Source organism: Grammomys surdaster, unplaced genomic scaffold, assembly GCF_004785775.1.
Source record: "Grammomys surdaster isolate TR1022 unplaced genomic scaffold, NIH_TR_1.0 1036, whole genome shotgun sequence".
Classification (NCBI taxonomy): Eukaryota; Metazoa; Chordata; class Mammalia; order Rodentia; family Muridae; genus Grammomys; species Grammomys surdaster.
The window spans coordinates 2345237-2371408 of NW_021605455.1; the positions used below are offsets into that span (position 1 = coordinate 2345237).

Here is a 26172-nt window from a genome sequence, read left to right on the forward strand (position 1 = left end):
GCAGAGGAAGTGTTTGCTTTAATGTACAGAGAAGCAAAGCAGCCTTTTTTTATAAGTGACACATGCCAAAGGGTCTTAAGGACCCCTCAAGCCAGCCTGGCCTTCTTGAATTAGACTCCCCTCATTCAATTTCTGAATTGCTGATGCAGGGCCTGAGGTAGGAAGGAGGGACCTGTGAGAAAAATGTACATAGAGAAAGTTTAGGGTGACCTAGCCACACCCTGGACTTTACGGAGGAAGTTCTATTCCAGCATAAGCAGCTAGAAATTTTGTGTTACAGTTTTAAGCAGGAAAGGATCACACAGAAAATGACCTTTTTAAATACCAATCAGGCCCAGAGTTGTTGGCAAAGACCTTTTATCCCAGCACTCGGAAGGCAGGAGAATCTCTGTGAGTCCAACACCAGCCAGGTCTACATATCGAGTCCCAAGACAGCCATTGCTACATAGAGGGATCGTGTCTCAAAAAGAGGGTGGAGTGTGTAAAATAAAATTTTAATAAAAAAAAATAAATACGCATCCACTTATTGTAAGGTTAGAATTTACTTTAAAGCAAACAAATCCAGGTATAAGCTGGATGCCAGTTTTATTTAACTAAGGCACCAGTATTTTGTGAGTAGAATTGAGCTGAATTGCAAAGCTTTGCAAGATGCCCTGATGGAGAATGCGGAATCAGAAGAGTCCTTCCTTGAGGTAGCCATCTGACTTGGTGCTGCAGAAAGATCCCCACTAACAAAAGAGCGAAGGGATAAGAAAGAGACAGGCCGTGGGGGAACAGGAGAGACAACACCAGCAGGCAACAGATGTCAACAGAGTTTGGAGAGCAGATGGGAGAGAGGGATGAGCAAAGCCGAGAAATCAGAAACCCAGCACCTCCCTAAGGGGCAGTTAACAAGCAGTGGACAGATCCTGCTGGGGGAGGCTGGAAGGTCAGGAAAGGAGGCAGCAGCTACTTTGGAAGACAGGAGACCGTGTGGGACTAAGAAAACAGAGAGATGCTAGGTCTGCCCACAGTGCAGCTCCGCCCACAGCTCCTCCCTTTCCCATCCTGGCAGAAAGGTCTGGGTGCATGGGGGAGGGGACACTGGGCACAGAAGGCAGGGGTCCAGGGTCTGTTGAAAGCCTATGGGACTTTGGGACCCTCTGCTTTCATCTGTCACTAGGTTTTTGACATTGCTCTGCACTCTATGCAGGTACACTGGGCTGGAAATGGGGGAGGTGATGTCTTCAAAGAAAGTCATTGTTCCCACAGGTTCTGTGGTTCAGAACACTCCAGTGAAATGTATAGCTCCCTGGGGCTGGAGAAGGGGCTCAGTGGTTAAGAGCACTGGCTGCTCTTCCAGAGGTCCCGAGTTCGATTCCCAGCACCCACATGGTAGTTTACAACTGTCTGTAACTCCACCCTGAGGGATCTGACAGACATACATGCAGGCAAACCACCAAAAATATGTAAGTACCAAAATCCAAGAAAGAAAAGCAACGAAATAGGAAGTCATAATCTAAAGAGGTGTGGTGTTCCCAAGCAAGGTCCTCTGGGGAAGAGGAGAGTGGGAAATAGTATTTGAAGGCATTTTACACATTGACAGAGACTTTGGTAAAACTATAAATACTGTAAAAAGCAAAACAGCCCTAAAGGGACTGGAGATCATCGCCAGGGAAATAAAAAGTTGTGTAAGTAGTGTAATTATCACACACTACTTGGCTCAACATTAAACAGTATGCACCAACCATAACACAGCTAATAAGCTGTATTAGGGCAAAAAAAATTGTCTGAAGAATCTAAACAAGGGTCAGGAATTTTAAAATCAACAAATAGCAATGACAGTGGCTTAGAGAAATTTACATAATAATGTACATGATTCAGGAAGTAATTGCCTAGTTCCAAAGACTTAGAAGCGTAGGACCTGCCTGACTCTAAGCCAGTCAGAGTGGATTTATGTGAGACTTCAGTTCCTGTGAGCATGTGGACAAGTCAGGTCCCTTGGCCTTGTGAATAGTGGCATCGGATCTTCCGAAAACTGGAGCCTGAGAAGGCAGACACCAGTCCTCCCTCCTCAAGTTTCCATCCTGTCATCACAGACAACAAAAGAGGAGGAGCAAATCATCAAGACAGGGGCTGTGGGGAGAGAGGTAGGGGAGGGAAAGGAAGGGCATGAAAAAGACAGAAAACCCTGCACAGGAGCAGGAGACAGGTGGGACCACACAGGAAAGAAATGGAGGAAATGGAGGGGTGTGTGTGTGTGTGTGTGTTTAAAGGATACTGATGAAATTAAAGCCAACTCTGCCATAGAATTATGTGAGACCTACACAGGTAATTTTAACTTTCCGCACCAATAGACAGGTAAAACTCACTTTAAATATATGTAAGCACATGCCTAAAATGCTCTTTTAACATGTATTCAGTATAAGAATGCTTTCATACAAGTGTCCCTGATCAGCTGTGTTTGCCCTTCTGACGCTTTCCGTGTGGTGTATTCTCTGGTATGTGGCTTTCCTGCAGGTGGTGCAGCTAGCAAGAAGAGATCAACACCATCCATGGAGCACAGCCTTCCAGCCTTCCCTCAGATGGGTTGAGGAGCCCTACCCCTCCTATCTTTGAAACTCAATGCCATAGCCCAGCACTAAAGCTTCATCCTTCCTGCTCTCCCTAAATCCTGAAGGGTGAGGATGCTCAGTAAATGCCGCCTGGGAGTCTGCCTGGTTACAAGAGGAAATGGGGGAGGGGGAGGACAAGGGCTAAGGGGCTGGGGCTGACTGAACTCAAACTGGCTTAAAACTGACTGAGACAGAGAGGAGTAAGAAGACCCTGGGTGAGGCCTGGGTTTTTACAAGGGCAGGGCAGGCACAGATGAAACCAGCTGTGCAGTTTCTTCTACCTTTGCCCTGCTGGAGCTGCCTGGCTGCCAGGAGCAGCCACTGCCCCTCCACTCCCACAGACCTTCCTGCTCCATGAGGGAGGTTCACTCTCCTGCATCCTCTAGCTGGGACATGTGAAAGGGAATACAGATGCTCGCCACCAGAATGGGCGGCGGAGGACCATAAGCTAAAGCAAGTTCTTCAACACCAGAACAAGTTCTGCCTGCAGTCACTTCTATCCCCTGGGAGTTCCAGGACCTCACCATCTATACTGAAGCATAGAAGCTGGGAACAGCCGAACTCAGCCCTATGTCATGTTGTCTTTGTGAACAGCTGCCCTGTTCAGTCTCCAAAACCAACAGTGAAACTCAGGGGAATCTGGAGTCTTTGACAAGCCAAGAGCCAGCGATATCTTAACGACCGTGACATCTCCAAGTCCAACCCCCCCACACACACCGCCCTTTAGTCAACTACCCGCATTTTTTCCCATTAGAGTCATTCCGTCCCATTAAAAAATAATTTCCAGATGTCCCTGATTATTCTATGCATTTATCATATTTCCCCAGGGTTAAAATGCCACCAACTGAAAGATTCATCACAAGCTAAATAACATTTTCAGTGAGTGGGGAAATAAACAAAATAAATCCCACCATATTAAATAAACACATCAATTATAAGACACAAATTACTATCAGAAAGGGGAAAATGTGTGCCTTAGGATTCTGGAAATTGATGCTGACAATTGCCACCCCTTGAGGCTTGGCCAGGAGCAGTGCTTGACGGTAGGGGGCTGGGCTGGAAACATGCAGGTGCAGGGCAGAGGCTGGGAGGCCCAGGTCAGGCCCACGTGGGACCAGGGAAGCCCACAGGTTGTGGCTCACTTGTTGCTCACCTGGTACATACACGTGGGACACAAGACAGGTACTCTACAAATGCCTAGGAACTGGCTGCCCCATGCCTCTCAGGCAAGGAGCCCAAAGAAGCAAACAGCTGGAGAATGGGTAGATCTGAGGAGTGAAGAATCCATACAGCCCCAGTGAGGGCAGGGAAAAAAAGAAGATATTTAGAAAACACAGGGCGAAGGGCTGTGGGAAGGTAAACTGAGATAACAGTAACAAAGTCTCAAGTCTGAAAGGGTTGCTGATTTACATAGGACACACCCCTCAGAGTGAGTGACAGATGGAGATTTCAGTCTCCTTTTAAAGGCCAGGATGAGAAGCTGGGGGCAGAGCCGAAGGAGCCAGGAACCTCAACCAGCAATGAAAGAGGCTGTGGTCTGAATGTCTGTATGTTCAAATCCCAACCCCCAGTGTGGTTAGATTAGGAAGTAGGACCTTTGGGAGGTGATTAGCTCTCATAAAGGGATTAATGTCTTTAGAAAAGAGACCCCAGAGAGCTAGCTGGCCCCTTCCCGGTGTAAAGACACAGCTGGAAGTCACCATCTATGAAATAAAGAGTGCTTGCCAGACACTGTGTCTGCTAGCATCTTGACCTTGCACTTCCAGACTCCAAAACAATAAATGTTTATTCTTTATAAGTTACCCATTTTATGTTTTGTTTGTTTGTTTGTTTGAGTAGTCTAAGGAGTTCCGGACGGGGCCACCCACGAAGGACAATTGTGACAGTCTATCTTTACTGTCAACTTGATGGGCCTAAGAATCACCATGCAAATATCTCTCTGGATGTGAAAGACCCACCCTGACCATGGATAGTACCATTCCTTGGGCTTTGGTCCTAGAATAAACAAGGAGAGGAGAAACTGGGCAAACCGTTTGTCTCTGTTTCCTGGCTGTAAACAATGTGACTGTTAGTATTCTGTCTAAACTCCATCTCCACAGTTACCTGGCAATAGCCAGGTAGGCCTGCCCACTATAAAAGGGGCTGCTTGCCCCCTCCTCTCCCTCTTAATCCTGTACTCTCTTAATCTCTTACTCTCTTGTTCTCTTGCCTCTAGCTTCTCTCTGTCCTCTCTCTCCCCTCCCCATGCCCTGAATAAAAACTCTATTCTATACTATACCGGTGTGTGACTGGTCCCTCAGGGGGAAGAGATGCCTCAGCATGGGCCCGCTGAGACATCCCCTTCCCCCATACTTCTCCACACACCCACAGAACATAATCTTTATCTCTTTATCTTTTTATAAACACAACAGTGACCAGCTACCTGTGTTCATATCACCGTGGCTTCCCCTCCATCACAGTTGTGTTCAATTGTGAGCCAAAATAGCCCTTCCTTCACCAGTTGCTTCTGCTTTTTGTTACAGTAGCAAGATGATTTAACTAATACAAGGGTAATGCCAAGACAGGAGGAACACGATGTCTAGAGGATGCCTTGCTTTGTCTGAAGCCTTTTCTGAACTATGGGTGATGGCGGTCTGGTCAGAACTGGGCTCTGAGAGCAGAGGAGCCTAGCTAAGACACCAGAGTGCTCAGAACTGAAGTCCCAGAAGACCAGCAGAAGTTCCTTCAGGCATGGACAGACAGACAGACAGACAGACAGACACACACACACACACACACACACACACACACGAGCAGTTCATCAGGCAGTGACTCACACCTGTGAAACTTCAAGGCTGAGGCATACTGCATTCAAGTCCTCACTAGGGAACTGCCCTAGTGACAAATAACTTTACCCATGGACACTTCAGGAACAGGTCAGCCTAAAGCCTTGTCACAGGTTATTCAGATGTCCTGGGCTAGACTTCTCAGACTCCTCCCAAGAATAGGCCCAAGACCCTGGGGGAGGTAGTGGGAAGGATGGGAACCAGGCCCTCTAGGGCCTCTGGGGAAGCTGGCAGCCTGTCCCCTCCTGCTCCAGCGGGTTCTCAGGGTGTCTAGTTTCCTGCTGTTCCTAGCTCATTGACCCAGGTCACTCCCCATCAGCACTGGGACAGAACAGGGAGCAGGCAGTGGAGCATAAGGCTCACACAAGCAGCTCAGAGACCCCATCCTCTGCAGAGCCGATGTCTGTCCACAGAGGACTCTTGGCAAGTCACTTCCAAGGACAGGCAGAGCCATCTGGGGTCAGGATTCCATCTAATAGGTCAGGGCACCTCTCCTCACAGTCCCAGTGGACATCTCCGGGCCTCATTTTGACTTGTGGCCTGGGTATGCTGCTAACAAGGAGCTCCCAAATGAATACCTTCTTAGCTGGCCTCTCCTCTCATTCACAGGAAAGCCAAGTAGAAGGCACGGGAAAATTCTGATGAACCAAACACATGCTGGCCTCCAGGGCCCCACAGCTGGACAGACCTCATCAGGTCCATGCCACCCTCCCTTACTGAGAAGACCATATGATGCTGTGATGTTGAGCATATGTTGAGCATCTGAAGTGGTCACACAGTGAGAGGCAGGGAAGAGCCTGTATCCCAGGAGCTGCCATTTACATCTTCCTAAAGCCCAGTTCTGAGCATGCTGTTCCCACCAAGCCCCGCCCCCCTGCCTGTGTAACCGTCTCTCTCACCTTTTCTAATCCTCCTCCCAACCCCCAGGACCTTGTCTGCCCCTCTGCTCTCTATGGCTGCTCTCTATCCCCAAAGGTGCCACCTTCCCTCACAGACTGTCATTCCTGTCCACCCTTGACTGCTCAGGGCAGATGACAAGAGCCCTTGGAGCCCTCCAAGCTCTTCCCAGATGATCCAATCACCCTGTGCTTGACTTGGGCTGTTTGCCTGGTGTACTTAGCGTTTGTACACAAACTTTACCTCCAATAAAAGCTATAAAGTGAGTGTGTGATGGTTTGTATATGCTCCGCCCAGGGAGTGTCACTATTAGGAAGTGTGACCTTGTTGGAGTAGGTGTGTCACTGTGGGTGCGGGCTTTAATACCCTAGTCCTAGCTGCCTGGAAGGCAGTATTCTGCTAGCAGCCTTCAGATGAAGATGTAGAATTCTCAGCTTCTCCTGCACCATGCCTGCCTGGATGCTGTCATGTTCCCACCTTGACGATAATGGATTGAACCTCTAAATCTGTAAGCCAGCCCCAATTAGATGTTGTCCTCATAAGACTTGCATTGGTCATGGTGTCTGTTCACAGCAGTAAAACCTAACTAAGACAGTGTTTTCAGGGCAAAAACCATTTAGTAAATGAACTTTCTTTTTAGAGGCTTAGACAAAGTCCATGAGGGACCAGGGAATAAGAGAAAGGAGAAAGGGAGAAGAAAGGCAAGCAAGAAAAAGAAGAGAAGGAAGAATAAAAACCTTCATCATCTTAGAGAAGGTAAGGTTAGGATTTCAGCTGGTAAGGAAATTGATTCTTTATGATATTGTCAAATAGTTCAACTAAATGAGCTCTAGATAGTAAGGCCTTCACTCCAAAGATAAGGAAAGGCCTTGAGTCCATGAAAGGTAGGGCGATGTGTCTCAGGGCTCTCAGGCAATGGGACTAGACTTGAATTCGCTAAATTCAACCCATTCTGCCCTGCCAGGCACAGAATCTCTCCTCCCTCTACAGGATCTGCACACACCCATCCATGTCTACACACCGTCTTCCCAGAGATGGATCCTTTTACAGACCTGGCTGCTGAACAGGAATGGCCCTGGTGATCTTCTCCTTCCCCCTTCCCCTCCCCCCTCCCCCTTTTCCTTAGATTTGCTGTGCATCTCTCAAGCTCCTCTAGGAATGCACCCATTCCTGCCTCAGGAAGTGACTGTGAGTTGGCAAATCATCTACCTCTGTCTGACATCCATGTGGAAAGATGCAGAGGTGCCGACGGAGGTAGCTCAGGCTATGCTGGTCAACAGCTCCAGGCTCTCTCTCCAGCCTGAGATCAAGGACAAGTCCAAGAACATGCCAAAGTGACAGCTCTCTAGCAAGACAAATTGTACTGCGTCTTTAGAAATCCCCATGGAAAAGGCTTCAAGGCCTTGCCTTTAACAGAGTTTAACTGACAGCCAGAAAGGCAGAAGTGTCGTGAGTGCTGGGAACCATTCAGACTCTTTGTATTGATGAGCTGGACCCTGATAATGGAGTAGTGTTAGGTCCCTCAAACGACCTGGCATGAGGAAAGGGTGGAAATCAAGTTGTGGGCAGGGGAGAGGTCACAGCCGTCATCAAAGGGGCAAAGCCCTTCTGAGAGAGAGGTTCAAGTCCACATCAGAAGGGCATCTTTCAGAAGGTGCTTTGTCCCCCCAAGTTCCTGATCAATGAAGATGCCACAGAGGAGAATGAGTACCAGCACGGGGTAGGGAGAGCCTTTCTGGGCATTCCACAAGATAACACACATTTCCTGCAACATCTATCCCTGCTCCCTGTTGTGTGTTGTGGGTTGATCATAGGTGAAGTTGTGAATGGCTCAGCCCCAACCAAGATAGCCTTGGTGCTGGGGGAGGGCGGAAGGAGCTGAGCAACAGGGAACACAGTCTGAGGCCCTCAGGGATTGAAGGCCTGGCACATGAGCCATAGTACAAGGAGACAAAAGCTCCTCATCAGAGCTCCCCAACATCGCTTCCAGGAGCCCCCTTTCCCTGGGACAATACAGTTTGGAATCCTATTTCCTGTATTCTCATTGCATCCTGGGAGGCATTCAGACTTGGACTCCCTGGGATGAGGGAATGTATCCCTTGTGATTCATTCAGAAGTAGATGTTTGGGGAAGTGCCACAGGAAAGAAGAGGAAGGGTACCCTGTGGAGAGTCCTGAATGACAATCTGGGAGTCTGGGGGTACATTTCTAAGCAACTACTTGACTACAAACCAGGAAAATTAGAGATAAGAAAATGAAAGCGGGCCATCTGCCCAGAACCAGCTGCCTGGGCCATTCTTCCAGCTTTCTGTGTCTCTTCCAGGTAACTCTGTTGAGCTGTTGTTCTGCTCTGATCAGCCCTAAGAGGCCTATTTCCAGGCTGAGCCTCTTGGGCAGCCAGATGTCTGCTTTCCTGCCTCTCCATATTTTGGTTCCCTGTCCAATGGAGGCTTAGACAGGAAGTGATATGCCCAAAGGGGTCCTTACAGCCCAGAGCAGCTTTGTGATGCTTCCCCAGGGCCAGTCTTTGATCTCTGATGAAAAGCTCAGCTTCACCCAAGGAGCTGGATTCCAGCTCTCAAAACACTGCAGGGAGGGGGACTGTGCGGTCTGAGGGAGCGGATTTGTCCACGGTAGAGGCAATTAGGCAGCGAGCCTCCAGCTTGTAGCAAGGGCTGGTGTCGTGACTCCGTTTGTTCCCTGGGCGTGGAGAGAGGGAGTCTGGAGGGGAGGATGGTCAGGGACAGGATGTAATCACAGAAAAGGAAACACCTTTTCTCCATTTAAAGCCTTTAGGAGGCCTGCAAGCCCTCTAGAGACACAACAGCCAAAATTTCTGGAAAGCATCTGGAGTCCAACAATGGTGCTACCTGAGGTCAGAACAAGGTCTGCCTCACTCACCCCCCATCCCGGTGCCTAGCAACAGATACTAATGCACTAAATCCTCACTACATGAAGAGATGAGTGAGGACCTGTGGTGCACATGAGAGTTCAAGTTGGTGCCTCTAGCACTTGAGCCCTGTGTGGATTTGCAGGTATCAAGGGAATGAGGATAACTCAAGTAGACACAGGCAGGGAGACTAGCCTTGAAGAGACACAGGAAGAAAGGCTCGACTCTCTGTAATGAGCATAGTAATGTGGCCAGTCCGACACGAATCATCAGTCAGTGTGTGTCACCATCAACTAGCCCAGAGAAAGAAGTGACTTTAGAGCCAGAGAGGAGACTCCCTGATGCCACTTATGGCAGAGGTAGGAAGCCTATTCCACAAATCCCATTAGTTGGTGTTATGAGCCTCATGAACTGAGGGCCTGCTCCCACGGCGATGCTCAGAGATGGTCTTTAAGGAAGTGACTGGACCATGAGTATCTGACCTCCTCAGTGGATGCATCCACTGATGGGTTCATAACTGGATACATGAACTGGAGGTGGAGGAAGCTGTGGTAGGTGGGACCTGACTGGAGAAGTGAACTGCTGGAGGAGTGGAATTGCTTTTGAAGGTATATCTTGTGTTCCGCCTCTCTCTGCTTCCTGGCGGCTGACTTGAGATGAGCAGCCTCTGTCACATACTCGTATGTCTATGACTCAATAGTATTTTTCAGAAAAAAAATCAAATCTCAACATCTTCCCAGATGTGATCACCTTACATAAACACTGCTCACTTTACTGGGTGCCCAGAGCAGTGGAGCATGTTCGGAAGGCCCCTCCCACCAAGCCTCCCTATGGAGGCTGCAGAGCATGGGTTATACACACACAGGCCAAACTGACCCATGTGGTCAGGACAAACTACAACATCCTCCCTTGGTGCCCACTGCTCCAGAGAATTCTGATGTTAGGCTGCTGTTACCCTCCCTGACTGGACTTGACTGCTGAGCAGTGAGGAAGAGTAGCAGACATGACCTTTGACTGTGGCTTTTCTCAGGATCAGACTATATTATGGGATGTAAGACAGCAGCATAGTGAACCACTGCTGTTCCAGCCTCCCTGTCCTCAATAAAGCATCTGGGGGCAGGGTGGGGGCACTGGGTATCTACTTGCCTTTGGAGGGAGCTGGAGTCAGTTAAATTCTCAGCCAATACTTTTCTGGGATATTCCATCTAGCACTCCAGTGTGTGTGTGTATGTGTGTGTGTGTCTTAGAGACAGAGACAAAAAGACAGAGGATGTTTGCAGAAATAAAAGAGAAAGGAAGGTAGGCAAGAGATAAGGTTATAAAGAACAGGAAGGGAGATCACAAAAGAGAAAGAGAAAGGAGAGAGGGTGGGAAGCAGGAGAGGGAAGAGGATACCTGGGAACCAGAGAGCTGAAGGATTCTCGCAGCTGGCAGATTCTAGAGGCCATTCTTGCAGCCTGGCCCACTTCTGGCCCTCTCATGTGACTCTGTCAGCCCTTTGGCTGTCTCTTGTATGTCCTGTGACTAGCCCTGTCTTACCTTTTTCCAAGCAGACCTGGGTTAGCTGGACCTTATTGCCTCTGCTAACCTCTTAGAATCCTACATAGTTGTTTCAAGCCAGCATCCCTTCCCCCAGGTCACCCAACTGGACCAAGAAGTGCCTCAGGTCCAACCTGCCTGTTCTCTCTTATGCAGGAAAGCCCTCAGGAGAATAGTGGAACAGATAGCTTCCTATTTCTGGTTCCAGCTTCTCACCTTCAGAATGAGTCTGACATCCTGACTGTCTGAGGTGGCAGGGTGATACTGTGATGCATGTCCCACCAAGTAGAAATGTTTTCAGCCTCTACCGGGCCAGCCTAGAGCTAACTGTAGACACTGGGCTGGGGAGCCTTTCTAGAACTGGAGCTACCTCCCAGACTGTGAGAGGACCTAGTCCCATCTGCCAGCCCCCACTCGTTCGGTCCAGCAGAGGGCAGTGTGCCAGCAGAGCACCGCACTCTGGCATCACCTTGGGGAGCCGCAGTGTAGCAAGAGCATTTCCCCATGGAGCCAAAACCCAGGGAGGGATTGTTGCTTTGGATTAACCACTGATCCTCTCATCCATTTTCAGAGTGGAGATGTGTCAAAGAGGGGAATACATTAAATCCCTAACGTGCAGGGTAGAGGAGCGGGAAACCATGGCAACGCCAGATGAGGTAGCAAGACTAGGGTACAAAGCCTAGTTCCGCCCCAGCAGCTGGGGATCGAACAAAGTGCACAGGAGCTCTCTCTGGGTCGCTCTGTCAGGCCACAAAATTAGTTGTCACTCAGAACTTTACTCATTCATTCATAATTATTCCGGTTTTATAAAGAACGGGAAGGGACATGACTGCATGCCTACTATGTGCAAGTAATCTAGAGGCAAAGAGTCCAGCCCCAAGCAAAACAGTCAAAACCACTCGCCCCTGTGGAAATGTGATCTCCTTCGGCAGTGCTCACGTTACCACATTAGAAAGGTGGTTAGTTCAATTAAGTAACTATGCATATGACAGATTCGAGTCTTAATATGAATTTATATAAAAACAGAAACAAAATTTTTAAATCGATTACATATTGAAATTCTACTTTAGATATATTGGATTAAATAATGCATATCATTAAAATTAATTTCACCTGTCTCTTTTTACTTTTTTTTTAAATGTGGTTGCTAGCAAAGTTTAAATTACAGAAGTATCTTGCATTGTATCTTTGTGGACTGTGATCTGGATACTAAGTAGCTATAGAAGAAGGTTAAGTGTTGAAGATGGCCATGATGGTAACTACACAGAAACTGGAAGCAGGGACAGATGAGGTGTGAGAAGTCTCATTGTAAAATAGGTTGGCCAGGAGAGCCTTCACTGGGAAGGTAACTTAACACAAAATGAGCAGATGGGTAAACAGGAAGATAAGCAAACAGAGGCAGAAGAACTGTGTGCAAAGTGGTGACAATGAGCCTGGCATCTGGACCCTGGCATACCAGGAGAGTTGTATGGTGGGATTTAGGTGAGACAAATCTTGGTGGTGGGTATCAGATCACTCAGGACCTTCCTGGTTATTATACATATTGACACTCACTCTGACTGAGATAAGGAGCCAGGAAATGATAGAATGTAACTGTCTCCAATGGAAGGTCATGTGACACAGACTGTCCTGGCTGAGACCACCTTAAGCCAGTCTTTCCTAGTGGCTTAGCAGTTGAGCACAGATATATAGGTAGTCTTGGATAAGACTTAAATGACTTCCTAGCTGAGCCAACGACAGTCATTGTTTCTGGGTTAAACTTAACCACTCTGATGATGTCATTTAGTGAGGTGGAGACTCTATTCTGAGTTCTGTCCTGATTGATCTGAACATTACAGTAATCTAAATATTCAGCAAAAGCTTCATCTTCTCTCCCTGTAACACCAGGATAACCCTCAGGATAGAGCTGAATGGCAGATGGAGAGGTGAGTGGATGAACAGGATGGATAGATGATGGATAGAAGGATGGATGATGGATGGATGATGGATGGATGGATGGATGGATGGATGATGGATGGATAGGTGGGTGGGTGGGTGGGTGGATGAGTAGATGGATGGGTGGCTGGGTGAGTAGATGGATAGATGAATGGGTGGTAGGTGAGGTGAGTTGGGTGATGGATAGATGGATGGATGGGAGGATAGTGGGTGAGTTAATGAATGAATGAATGAGAGGATGGGTGATTGGCAGCTGAGTGAAGAATGGATGCTGGGTAGTTTATTAATTGTATCTCTAATCACAAGCTATAGTCCTATCACCCTTCTACTGACTAGGTCCGATGAGCCAGTTCATCTTGTCCCCCTGCCCACTGCTCTCTTGGATATGCTGCAGATAACCCTAGATTTCCTAGAAGTTTTAGGGTAGAACTTCTGAGAGAGCAACAGAATGTGAAATATCCATGTGTCTTCTTTGGAACATAAAGTAATGACTTTTGGATCGTTTTGATAGCCCACACCCGGCCTCTGCCAAATGTACTAGCAAACAGACAAATCAATTGTTTTGGATTTTTCTCTCTCTCCACCCCTATGCCATGTTAATTAGTAGCAAAAATGCCGGCAGCAAAGTCAAGTAGGCTGCGGACAAGCCCTGGCATTGGGTAGCCAGCCTTACTCCTCCTTCCATGGTTACTCTGGGCCCAGTGCTCCAGCACAGTTTCCTGCCTCCTTGCTCACCAGTCCTCCCACCCTAGTGCTCCAGCTTCCCTGTACACCCTGCTTCTGTCCCTCTGTGGTGGCCTCATAATGGATCACCTAACATCTTAGAAAGCTTTCTCAGTTCCACTCCACAGTTATCCAAGTCAAATTGTCCCAACTTTAAGGACAAGATACAGGCTCCTGGGGTCAGAGATGTAACCTGGGTCAGGTACTTGGATTCTGATTCCAAGTCTGCTTTTCACTCACTCTCACTTTTTCACTCACTGTCAAACCTGTGTCCTCTGCAGAAAGTATGCTGAAGGCTCCAAGAGACAGTCACTGGGGGACCATTGACAACATCTTTATAGACCAAGATCAGACAAGCACCAGTAGGGAGATTCTCTGCAGACTGCTCTGGCACAATAGGGTGATCTGGCTTCTGCCCCCTGTCCTGCCCCATCCTCTGGGCAGAGGCTCCAGATGTTACCTGAACCTGTGGGATGTCCGTGAGCCTAGAACAAAGGTCCAGCAGGAAGTGTGGTTTAGATGAGACACTGATCACCCACATTCTCCTGCAGCCCTGGGCGTCAGTCCTGGCTTCCCAGTTAACAACACTGTGAGTACATACAGTGGACCCCAGCAGCCCCAGTGTGACCTTTCTTATAATCCTCCCTCCCATGCTTCTGCTGAAGCACAAGAAACCCTTGGGATCCTGATTCCACAAGCTGTATATGATCATCTGGAGTCTTGGTGGGGGGGGGAGGAGAACAGTGAACGTGTATGTGGTGTGCTCATGAGTTGTATGCACAGAGAGTGGGTGGTCTGAGCATCCACCTATCCCATGGGAACGTTAGCCTGTCTATTGGCAGTGCCTACAGGATCCTGGGTTTCTAGGCCAAGGACTTTCAGGGTTTTAGACAAGGTCTCATTATGTAACCTACACAGGTCTGGCACTTAGCCTTCCTGCCTCAGCCTCCTCAGTCCTGAGGATGCACACTGTGACGATGTACCTGCATCCAATAACTTTCTACTTAAGCAACCACTCTATGGCCATACAATACAGAGCCTTCCTTGAGGAAGCGCTAGGATGCATCTGACTGGGAAGCCAGGCAAGCTGTGTTCAAGTCCAGTCTTCCTTTCCGTGTGACCTTAGCAAATGCCTTAGCCTGGCGGAACCTCAGCTTCCTGACCTATAAAATACCTATGGAATACTACCATCTCTACCTCCAGGACCGTCATGAAGTTAAAAGAGGCAGCAGGAAACGGCTTGGGTTTTTTTTTAGGGTGACTTACATAAATGGGGCCTGATGTTACAGATGCTCCCATGAACACTTACCACCCAAGAATGAGGCAGTAACTGGACAAAGTTCATATGGTTCGAACTGAAACATGTATGTAGTAGATCCCATGAGGAGATACAGGATTTGGTTTTTAATTACCCTGAGTGGTTCTTCGAAACTATAACAATGGGGCAAGAGAAATGGACAAGGATTTGTCCTCCTGCCCTTCCTCGTCCCCCCCACCCCGGCCCTTATCTCCAGGGCCTAGGTTCCCAGGTTCTTGATTCTTTCCCTAGTCTGAAGCCCAACCGATAGAGATAAACAACTTGAGGTTCAAGGGCTAGAGAGAGAACTTTGCTTGCTGCTTGGTCTGAGGACCTGAATTTGGTTCCTGGGACCCATGGGATGGAAGGAGGGTGTTAACTCCCACAAACTGTCCTCTGGCCTCTGTCTGTTCAAATATGTATGTGCGCGCATGCACACACACACAAATAAAAAACATTGTTTTAAAAATATAATACATTAGCCAGGTGGTGGGGAACATACCTTTAATCCCAGCACGAGGGAGGCAGAGGCAGGAGGATCTCCAAGTTCAAAGCCAGCTTTGAGAAAGTGAGTTTCAAGACATCCAGGGCTACACAGAGAAACCCTGTCTCAAACAAACAAAGCAAACAAAACAATAACAGCAACAACAAAAAGATAAAATATGCTGAAATTCAAAGTGGAAATGTCATTCTCTGACATCCCAGCTGAGAGTGCTGGGTTGGTCCAAGATCCGGGGACTTGAGGATGCCAAAGACTGGAAGTGTCCCATCTCTTTCAGAGCTGATGAGACAGCTACAGGCCACCCACTCCATGGGACTGTGAGTTCAGACGTGTTTGTGTGGCGCGTCATCACAGGGCCCACTCCCTGACAGAACTGTGCTACCCCCAGCACTGTGTATAGAGTTGGAAATTGGTGTCTTGAGTCAGTCTGTACCCCCTTGGGAGAAACGAGATCCTGCATGCAATGAGTTAATCAAACAATTCTGCAATTCAATTTTAAGAGCTGTCAATCAAAGTGACAAACTTGCAATGACTAACAAGAAGAATCCTGGTCACCTGCAAATCCTCAGAGATAGGCTATGGGTTTGGAGTCGTACTTTGTATCCAAAGGTCTGGTGACTTCTGGGAGTCTTCGGGGAGAGAGAGGAGGAGCTGGCAGTGACCTTGGCCAAAGGCTACTCCTTTAGGCCTCTTTGGCCTGTGGTAACAATATGGCCTACAGGTGTATCATCTGGAGCATGGAAGGTGATCACTTGATGTCAGCTGTGAGCCCCAACCCCACTTCTGGGAAGGCTCCCTCTGAGATGACATGTCTACATCTAAGAGTGAGGAGATAGTAAGGTCCACCAGAAATTGCCCTCGTTTCTGCCCCCAGGCTCTGAGAACACCTCACAGGCAGCCCCTGAGGTGGAGCAGGAAGAATGGAAAAACCGGCAACAGAGTAGCACACTGACTTTCACAGCCCTCGCCTCAGAGCCCTCGCCTCAGAGCCCTCTCCGCCTCTGTGGGCAAAGGCAGGACAGAACTTAGCTCCCCACAGGAGTGACAGGCAGAAGGGTGGCTGCTCTCTGACTTTTGAGACTGACAAGCAGCTGTGAGCTGCTACCAAGAGTTGTAGACAAAAAGAAGTCAGAGACAAATCTGCTCAAAGGCTTCGGGTGAGCCTCTGGGCTGCCAATCAACCAAGACACCAGGGCCACGGATTGCTTCCAGCCAGACAGGCAGAAAGGCCCCATCACTGATCCCCAAAACCACCAGAGTCCACCCTTCCACAAGGCAAGTCCTGTGGTCGTGTGGTTCACGAGTGGTTGTCCAATTTGGGATCAGATACTGAGGGGTGGGTGGGAGAGCTATCGGGTGGGAGCTGGGGATGCAGTTTGATTCCTGGAGCTGAGAGATGAGCCTTTCTCTCCCGCTGGAGCTCTGCACTTGGGGAGAGAGGGCGGTTAAAAATAGCCCTGCCTGACTTGAATACCTCTGCACCCGGCCTGCTGCAAGACAAGTCCTGTTACTCTGTATCCAACAAGAGGCTTTTAGCTTGGAGAGCGTGGATTATCAGTGCCTCTCCAGGGTGCCAGGCCCCATGGTGCACAGTGTTCCCTGAGCTTCCAAGGGTCCTGGCTGGAGGGATTACGGAAGTAAGGTTCATGCACAAGGCTCAGTCACATATCGTCCTCTCTGTGGACCTGAACCTGTTTTCCTTGCCTCTTTGGCTTGCACTGGGTGAGCAGCCACAAAGAGGAGGCCCCTGACTGGGACATCACTGGGAGGGCCTCATGCCTCAGGAACACAGAGTTTATCAGGGTATGCCTCTAAGATCCAGCGGCCCTCATTTGGATGGGCTCCTGGTCATAGGTGGTGACAAAAGCTAACACACATATAGAACACCACGTCCACAAAGCAGAATCTTAGCCGTAGGCCTCACTGCTCTTGGCAGTATTTTGCCACAGGTGTGTTGAAATGAATCCATCACCCGAAAAATACTTGGCAAGAAAATCCAAATTGTGGCCTGAACCTCCTCTCTACCGCCTGGGTGAATACCAAGCTGACTCAGAAGCATGTGTCCTGATGGCTGTGTGGCATTGTCTTACCAACAAAGGCCAAGTTCTGAGCCCCCTGGGAAATCTGTCTTTTTCCATCACCACTGCTGTGATGGCTTGTATATGCTCAGCTCAGGGAGTGGCACTATTAGAGGGTGTGGCCCTTCTGGAGTAGGTGTGGCCCTGTTGGAGTGGGTGTGGCCTTGTCGGAGTAGATGTGTCACTGTGGGCATGGGCTTTAAGACCCTTACTCTAGGTGCCTGGAAGTCAGTCTTCCACTAGCAGCCTTCAGATAAAGATGCTGAACTCTCAGCTCTGCCTGCACCACGCCTGCCTGGATGCTGCCATGCTCTTGCCTTGATGATAATGGACTGAACCTCTGAACCTGTAAGCCAGCCCCAACTAAATGTTGTCCTTTATAAGACTTGCCATGGTCATGGTGTCTGTTCATAGCAGTAAAACCCTAACTAAGACAACCACTAGAGTGTGGTTATCTTTCAAGAAACTTGCCCAATCCAAAGCTAATTGTTGGTGGCCCCAAGCAGACAGCAATAGGCAGAGCCGAAATGCTCTCCAGAAGGCTCTCCCGCGCACTCTGGCTCAGCACTCTCATTAACTCCTACCATCTCCAGATGCTTAGGGCTCGGACACTCAGAGCTGTCATCAGCCCGTGCCAGGGTCCAGCAGACTTACTCACTTCAGTCTGACACTTGTCACTTCCCACACTGAGCTTTGTCACAAAGAACCCGGTTTTAGGAAGCTCCCCAGAGTGGAAATGGTCTTGGTTATATCTGCAACCCTGGCCTGGAAATGTTTGAATAATAAATATTTATATATTTATTATAAATAAATAAATAAATAAATAAATGTATGTGGGGGTGTAGATGGCATCTCGACAGAGTTGCGCAGAAATTTACAAGGAACTCAGGGATGGCTTGCTGGTCCTGGGCATGGGCAACTGTGGAAATGTGTAATAAGAAGTCTACCGTGATTCAACCGCATCGACTACAACAGACGCCTCACTCCTGTCCGGCTTTCGGACTACAGTTCCGTGGTGATGAGCTTTCATGACTTTGTTACTCATTACCACTTGCCCTCCCACAGACTTTTGGAAGTACGTGATTTGGGCCCTTTAAGGCATAGTTTCAGAACTCAACTTGGACTCCCTACGAGTGACAACACCGTCAGGTGTCAGGAGCCTTGTGTAAGCTCACTAGTTGTGATACCCCTGATGGAAGCCCACTGAAAACCCAGGATACCCCCAATTCTCATTGCCTTGGAGTGAGAACACTAGGATTCTGTCCTTAACCATACTACGTGGATTAGATGTGCCCTAACCATGGGCAGCCAGATGTGTTTGTGTGCATGGCAGCTGGAGGCAGTGGCCGGCACAGCACTTCTGCATTAGAGCACCTAGAACTCTCTCTCCTCTTGTGCTTCCTCTCCACAAGGAAGGGTTGGAGGTTGAGGTGCAGGAGAGCAGTATGGACCAAGCCTAACTAAGCACTTAGGGCCAGAGCAGGGCCTAAGGGCCATGCTCCCTGAAGTGTGCCCACTTCTCACCCTAGAAATAAGGCATCTGCACCCACAGCTTGCCAGGAGTACTGTAATTGGTGTGAGCTTCATGAAGAACAGTTTGGCAATGGCCCTAGAAGCATAACCCCTGTCAACTGACAGCTCCACCTGGCACCCTGAAGACAATCATGCACCACTTCATGAAACTAAGCATACATGTGTGGTTCAGCTGCTAAGTGTGACCAGCGGGTCCTTCAGCAGAGGAAGCCCAACTGGGGACTACAGAGCCACTATGAGACATAATGTCCGTGACCTTCAGAATGCCTTAAAGCAAAGAAGCCGAGATTCTGAAGGGGCCTTTTACTGTGAATCCACCATTTTCTAAATAGGGAGTCTTAGACCTAGATAAAAAGTAAGTGAATGTAAGGAAGCTACCCTGTGCTACCCAACACCCGGGCAGTCCTGAACCCCAGAGCTGGCAGCCCTTCACTTCAACAATTCAGCCTAATCAGCAGTGGGCAGGAACCTACACCTCAGTCTCTCGTCCCATGCCAGGGATCCCTGAGCTGGGAAATTATCCTCAAAGTATCCTCAGATCCCTTCCCATCCCTCCTTCTCAGAAGATCCTGTCAGCCTAACACAGATTTGTTACATAGCCTTCATAATGGTGGGTGTCTAGATCAGTGTCGTGACCTGGCCAAGGCACCTCCTAGCATGTCCTCTTTTTATCCTGACCTTTAAAGTATAAAATAAACCTGCAGGCTAGCTTTTGATCGTTCTTGTTTCTCCTCCATGCAAGGGAATCAAACCCTAAGTCTCACGTGTGCTCCAGGACTGTACCCAGCAATGCCTGACTATAGGGGTGTTCCCAATGGCTTTGTCCAGGGCCTTGATGGACCAGACTGGGAACGTAAGTCATGGATTTCCAGCCCAAAGTGTGGAGTGTTTGCAGTCATTCTAGTGCTTCCAGGCAGTCACCTTACATGATATATCAAGCTGATATCTGGGAGATGAGCAGGAGGCCAGGTTAGCCCAAGGCTAGCTCTGGCTCAGAGAAGATTATGGGGACAAGAGATGTCAAGCAGGGCCTGTGTCCAGAAAGATGCACTCACCTTCTTTGTGGCTGTCATTGTCCCTTAGAACAGAATCAGATACTTCCTGTTCATCTTCCACGCTGACCTGGATGTCACAGCCCAGCCCAGAGGCCTCCTCCCCTAGGAAGGCTTTCCTCTCTGCCTCCCTGGATCTTTGCCACCCTGGATTTCTGAAGACACTGCCCACCCCCAATGCTTCTCAATAAGGCAGGCAGGCCTCCAGGAGGCCTTGTGACACTGCTGATGAGGTAATGCTCGGGATTTTTAGATGGGTGCATCTTGTGGGATGCAAATTCCTTCCGTGTAGCAGTTACTTGATATACCTTGAGGTTTGGAGACCTACGCCAGCTCCCAGCAACTGCTCCCTTGCTCTTAATTTAAAAATCCAGCTCTGAATAACAGCTGTGACTCATTTCTTCCCATGCACACCACTGCTGTGCTGGAGCCTCAGGTCTGAAAATGCCCTGGGCATTAGAGGGGATTAGCCTCCAGCCACAAAACAAAACAAAACAAAACGCGCTAAACTAAACAAGCCCTCATCTGCCTGGGGGTGAAATCCAGACGGAGGAACAGTAACAGGCTGATGTGGACTCCCCGGGTGGTGGGATTAGAAATGATATCTGTCAAATTTCTTGGTCTGTGATTGTGTAGTGTGGAGAAGTAAAGCCACGTAACTACAGTAATGACAATAAACCATCTATCCCAGAGAGGAAAAACACGTACAAGATCAAGCAAGAGTCTATGCCAGGCCAGCCATCAGTAGCCTTGCTTAAGAGAAGTTAGAGAGCCGCTCAAAGGGGGAATCAGGGCTCCTCAAAAAGATTGACAGGAGGCTGGAGGCGGGACTTCCGGGCCAGAACTGGTTCCCCCACATTGTGGGTTTAGGACTGCTGTGATGGTGACAGTGGAAAAGGTAGGCATGAGCTTGTGGCAATAACTAATCCCAAGAATTCAGATAGGTCTCAAATATGGCCAGTCAGGCAGAATGAAAGCAGAAGAGCTTTCTGTGGTAAGATTCAATAAAACTCATTTCTCATTTCCCACCCAGTGGTAATGGAGACGGGGGGGGGGGGGGGGTGCAAAAGTCAAATGCACAGAAGTTTTAGGTATCTCTCAAACAAGAGCTCTGTGGCCAAGGGAAACGTGCCAACATGACAGGGCCATGTCAGAAAAGACATTTACCCTTTATTTACCTAGTCCATCCCATCAGGTCAGGCCCAGAGCCGCCCGGCACCTGCTTTCCTTAGCATTTGCCAGCGGACATCCCACCCCAGATACAGAGCCAGCTCACTGCGGGGCAGGTGGGGAGTACGGTTGGTTCCTACAGAGGGGTGCCTGGCTTGTTGCTGCTGGTAGTGTGCCACGTGCCTCACCCTCACAAGTTGAGCCAACATCTAACTTCAGCTTGTCAGCTTGGTACTTTGAGGACCTCTGCCTCAAACAAAAATACCTGAGGTTTCAGTCTCCAGGTTGTCATAGCCTGGCAGGCCTTCTCTGAAGGTGGGAGGGAAGACCTAGAGTCTTCGCGTAGCCCCTAGGACCCCGCCCCCAAGTTAGTTCTGATTGGTGAATAAAGATACCGACAGCCAATAGCTGGGCAGAAGAGACATAGGTGGGGTTGAGGGCTCAGCGGCTAGCGGAGAGAGTACCACCAGGAGGGAGAAGGGAGAAAAAGAAGCCGCCATGGAAAAAGAATGTGCAGGAGGGAGAAAGAGAGCCTCCACTGACTATGGGCCAGAACATAGTCCAGAGGGCTGCCCTATTGGATTAAGAGCAGCACAATAAATAGTAAGTGATAACTTGGGGTTATCGATTCTACAGTATGGAGGGTAGGCAACTGCCCAGCTATTGCGCTGCCTAAGGCATAGTTAAAAATAGAAAGGCTACGTGTGTCTTTCATCCACGAACATAGGTGGTCTAAGGCAGAGAAGAAGCCCCGCGCTGGGATTTTTAATATTTTTTACTACATGTCTGTGTAAAGGTGGTCCTGCAGAGAAGTTGTGCCAGCAGAGCTATGTCAGAAGGTGTGCATACCAACCCTCCAAGAAGGGTTCCCCTTCCATCAGCATCCCCAAACTGTCACCCTCTCCAGACCTCCAGAAGCTCTGCTCTGTTCCTCATGTATATTAGCCTTGACTCATCCAAAGCAAACTTCTTCCCTCCAACTCCCAGTTCTCCCTTGGGATGCAGGCCTCTGGATCCTTTTAGCATTTTTGCTTTTGCTGTCTCATCTTCTTTCTCTCTGGCCAATTCTTCACCTGCTTTTAGGGTTTCTTCCACTTCCTGTAACCATCCCATCAACCACTTCATCCCCGTCTCAGCCGTGTGTGCTTCCTTGGAAACCCCCACGGTCACACTGGCATGCTCAGCCAGTCCACCTTCCAATTGCCATGCCATCCCTGGCTTCCAGCAGCTGCACAGATGGTCGGTCTCTCTGGCCCCAGCCCCACCCCCACCCTGCAACTTCTGGAGAATCCTTGGAGCTGAACAGGAACTTCCAGGCACTTGACAAAGAGTTTGAGCTGCCCTGTGTCCCAGAGAAAACACAACGGATGTGTCCAGAAGTAACAAGCTATCATCTGGGAACAAAGTCCTACCTAAAAGAAAAAAATATGATGAGCTTAATCTAAAAATGGAGAACAGGCTGGCCATACAACACTTTTACTTGAAGTTAAGCTCTGCATCGTGGGTACCATGGAGAGATAAGAAGCTTCGGAGACCAACAAAGTGGAATGCAGTCAGTATCTGTCTCGTGGTTATGCAACTGGAGCATCTCACCCAACTTCCCTGAGCTTCTTCACCCTCGATTTCTCCAGCTCTACAATGGGTTTAACAATCAGTGCTGTTGCAGTATGAGAGTAGGGCGGTCCAATGTGTCCTGACGGTATCTGGTGACTAGACCTGTCAGCTCTGTCCTTGCCTTACACATCCCACAATTCCCTAGTAAGAACTCGTCAGTGGAGGGAAAGTGTAATGGAGCCGTTCAGCACCAGGCTGAGCCCACACCTTCCAGCTTGTGCAACTGTAGCTCAGTGCGGGGAAAGAGCTTGCCAATGTGCCTGGGTCCACCAGGCCGTTCTGAGCAATCAAGAATCCTGCAGGTGCTGCAGACTATAAACTGTATTTAAATCTTCTTGAATGATAAGTGATGAAATCCAGAACTTGCTGTGGGAATATTAAGCTCCTTGACAGATGATGGCATTTGAAATGGTTTGTGATTGCCAAGAAAGAGGAGGAGCAGGAAGGGACCAGTACTCATCAGGGGCTCCCCTAAAATGTGTGCCTTTGTGATGGGGTCACCTAGGTTGATAGATGAAGGACGCTCAATTGTAATGAGTCTGACTTTCACCAGACAGCTGGCCCATGGCATAAGGAAGCTTTCAATATAGTCATTGAAATGAATGGACAGGAAAGTCGAAGAGATTGGCCTGGAATGTTTATGGATAGAAATGAGACATACAGTTCAGCTGTCCCATGAGTGTGGGCTCAGGTTCACAAAGAAGGGTGAAGGAGAGAATAGGGGATGGAGAGTAGCCAAGGTTGGATCATGTTTCTACCCAGTATTGACGGAAGACCTGAAAACCACGTGGATCCAGCTTGACTGTATTCAAGCCTGATAGAGTAGGGCCTTTTGCTAGGTGACATGCTACGACTCCCTGACATTCAAATGGCCTGGAAGTATGACCAAACCTGCAGGATGAGCTATCACAGACACAGGAAATCCCAAGCCTGCGGGGTACCCAGAGGCATCAGAGGCCAGCCTGAAAGCAACCCCAGTACTGAGCTCAGTAGGGGCCATGGAACATTGTGACAACTGTTGGTGAGACTTGACACAGAGTAGGGGGATGGTGGGGCAGATGTCATCTCCCGGGGTCATGGACATACAGCTCTAAGGTCTTTGTTCTCAGACAGGGCTTATGTGGAATACCCTGGCCCTTTCCCCTAAAATAGAACCAAGCAGTTCCCAGGGAACCAAGCACACAGTACCCCTAGGCTCCAAGCCTGTGTCTGTGTCCCTGAGAACTCAGCCTGACACAGAATTGCTCCTTGTTCCCTACAGGGAAAGTCTCCACCCAAATTCCCTCTTAAGGCTCAGTTTGGGAGGCACTGTCTACCTGTGAGGTTATCTGTGCTTCATAGCTATCCCCTTTCCTTCCACATGACCAAGAACTAACAAGCCCAGAGGACGGTAAGTTGTAAATGCCTTCATAGGCCTAACCCCAAGGCCCTGGCCAGGAGTTCATTCAAATGAAAGGCCAAGAAGACAGTGAAAGGGTGGGCATCGATATTTGGCCACTGGGTACATGGTGACAGGGCCTGGGTACATGGTGACAGAGCCTGGGTACATTGTGACAGGGCCTGGGTACACAGTGACAGGGCCTGGGTACAGGGTGATAAGGCCTGGGTGCACAGTTATAGGGCTGCTGTTTGGAGAAGATCCCTTCCCAGGTTGCATGGCCACAGGCAAGAGTGTGTTAAAGTGTTCTGTGAAAGCCAGCTGCTGTAAGGAAAGTGAACTTCTGACAGAAAAGCTGAGAAAACGGCCAGAATGCAGAGCGAGCATGAGAAGGCCTAGCTAGAAGCACGCAGCGAGCCAAAGCTTCATGACCAGAGGTCACATGGAGGGAAGCGAACTGTGAGCAGGGCTCAAGCTAGAGTAAAGGGTGTGACCTGGAGCGAGTCTGTCTGCTTCTCGGTTTCCTCATGCACTAAGTGAAATGTCTTCCATTGTAGTTGTATGATTCCCAGAGTTCCGTTTGTCCTCTCAAGGGAAAAGACCAATGCAGGCCTTAGGACTAGTCAAGACTCCCTGGCCTCTTGCTTCATCCCTCTTCCTCTCCTCTCAAAGCCTACCTTTTCTTGCCCCAGAGATCTGCTCAAGACCATCTGTAGCCACAGCAACATGAGTTTATCAGACCAAATAGGCCCTCCCTAGGAAGTCACATGCCTCCCAACTCCAGAGCACACATTCCCAAGAGGTCCTGTCACACTCTACTGGGAGGTTATTTGGGTGAAGGAGCAGGATCCCTGTATCCATGGACCCTAGCATAGGACTGCCCATGCCCAGGGTAAACTATTCTTCTCAGGTGCCTGTGAGCACTGCCTGTGAGCACTACCTGTGAGCACTGGCTGTGAGCACTGCCTGTGAGCACTGCCTGTGAGCACTACCTGTGAACACTACCTGTGAGCACTACCTGTGAGCACTACCTGTGAGCACTGCCTGTGAGCACTGCTTTGTGAGGGGCTTTTTGGCATAGTAGAATTCCTAATCGCTGCCCTACCTGTAAGTCCTAGTGGGTGGTTAGTGTCATGTCTCCTTTGAGATGTAGATCAGAGGAGAAAGAATAGAAGCCAGAGAGACAGTGGTCTCCATAAAATCCCCAGGAGCTAAGCAGGCTCTTGGTTCAGTAGCAGGTGAGTGATGGCAGCCATTCCCTACCAAGTCCTACCAACCTTGAAATGCCAGCTGGGCTGGCACCACCTCTGCTTCCCACTCCCACTCCTCTTCAGATGTCTTAGCCCTCAAGCTCAGGCCAAACCACTGCATATTTTGAAGAACACCATCCAGCACCGTTGGCAACTGTCTCACCTGTGTCAGCCTTATGGCTCCACCTCAGCACCTAGGGCTGGATCTGAGGTGCTCCTTCTGGACTGAAAGGACTAGGTCCTATCGGTAGCTTTAGAGAGGCTCAGGGAACCTGACAGACACTTAACAGTCATATCTGGTCTCCAAGTATTTGTTCTTCTTACCTCCCTGCTTGCTTCCTTCTTTTGCCACCTCACCATGACCACACACATGTACACATTCCTATCTCACCGTGATCACACATACACACAAACATATGCACATATGCACACAAATATATACATCCACTCTCCTTAACATCTGTCTCACTATGACCACACACACACACACACCTCACCACACATGTACACACAACCTTTCCACAAACACATCCTCCCTCCTCATAACACATGCATGAAAACTTTGCCCACATTCTGTGAGCATGCATGTTCACACATACCCTGCTATTACATATCGTTGCACAGACCTCTCTGTCCCTGCTGTCACCCGTAAGCTCCACCCCTTCATCTGGCATGCTCTGACCAGGACTTGGCATCTCCCTCAACAAGACTTAATTCTGGTGGTCTTCATTAAGTACCTGCTGCCTATTGAATTCTGCCTTATCTGATCCAAGAGGAACAAAGGACGGTGTTCATGTCGTGGTTTAGCTGTCAAGGCCATGTCCAAGGATAATCATGTACACTAGGAGGCTGCAGTGTGACCTCAAATTTACCTGGTTTCCTCTACCCCTAATGGC

At 49.0% G+C, this 26172-nt stretch overlaps 1 protein-coding gene across 1 annotated transcript in view; it reads right to left on the reverse strand.

The window, feature by feature from the left end:
* The window catches only part of Rnf165 (ring finger protein 165), a 103366-nt gene that overhangs the window by 23889 nt on the left and 53305 nt on the right, over positions 1-26172 (reverse strand). The gene's annotated exons all lie outside the window — the stretch shown is intronic.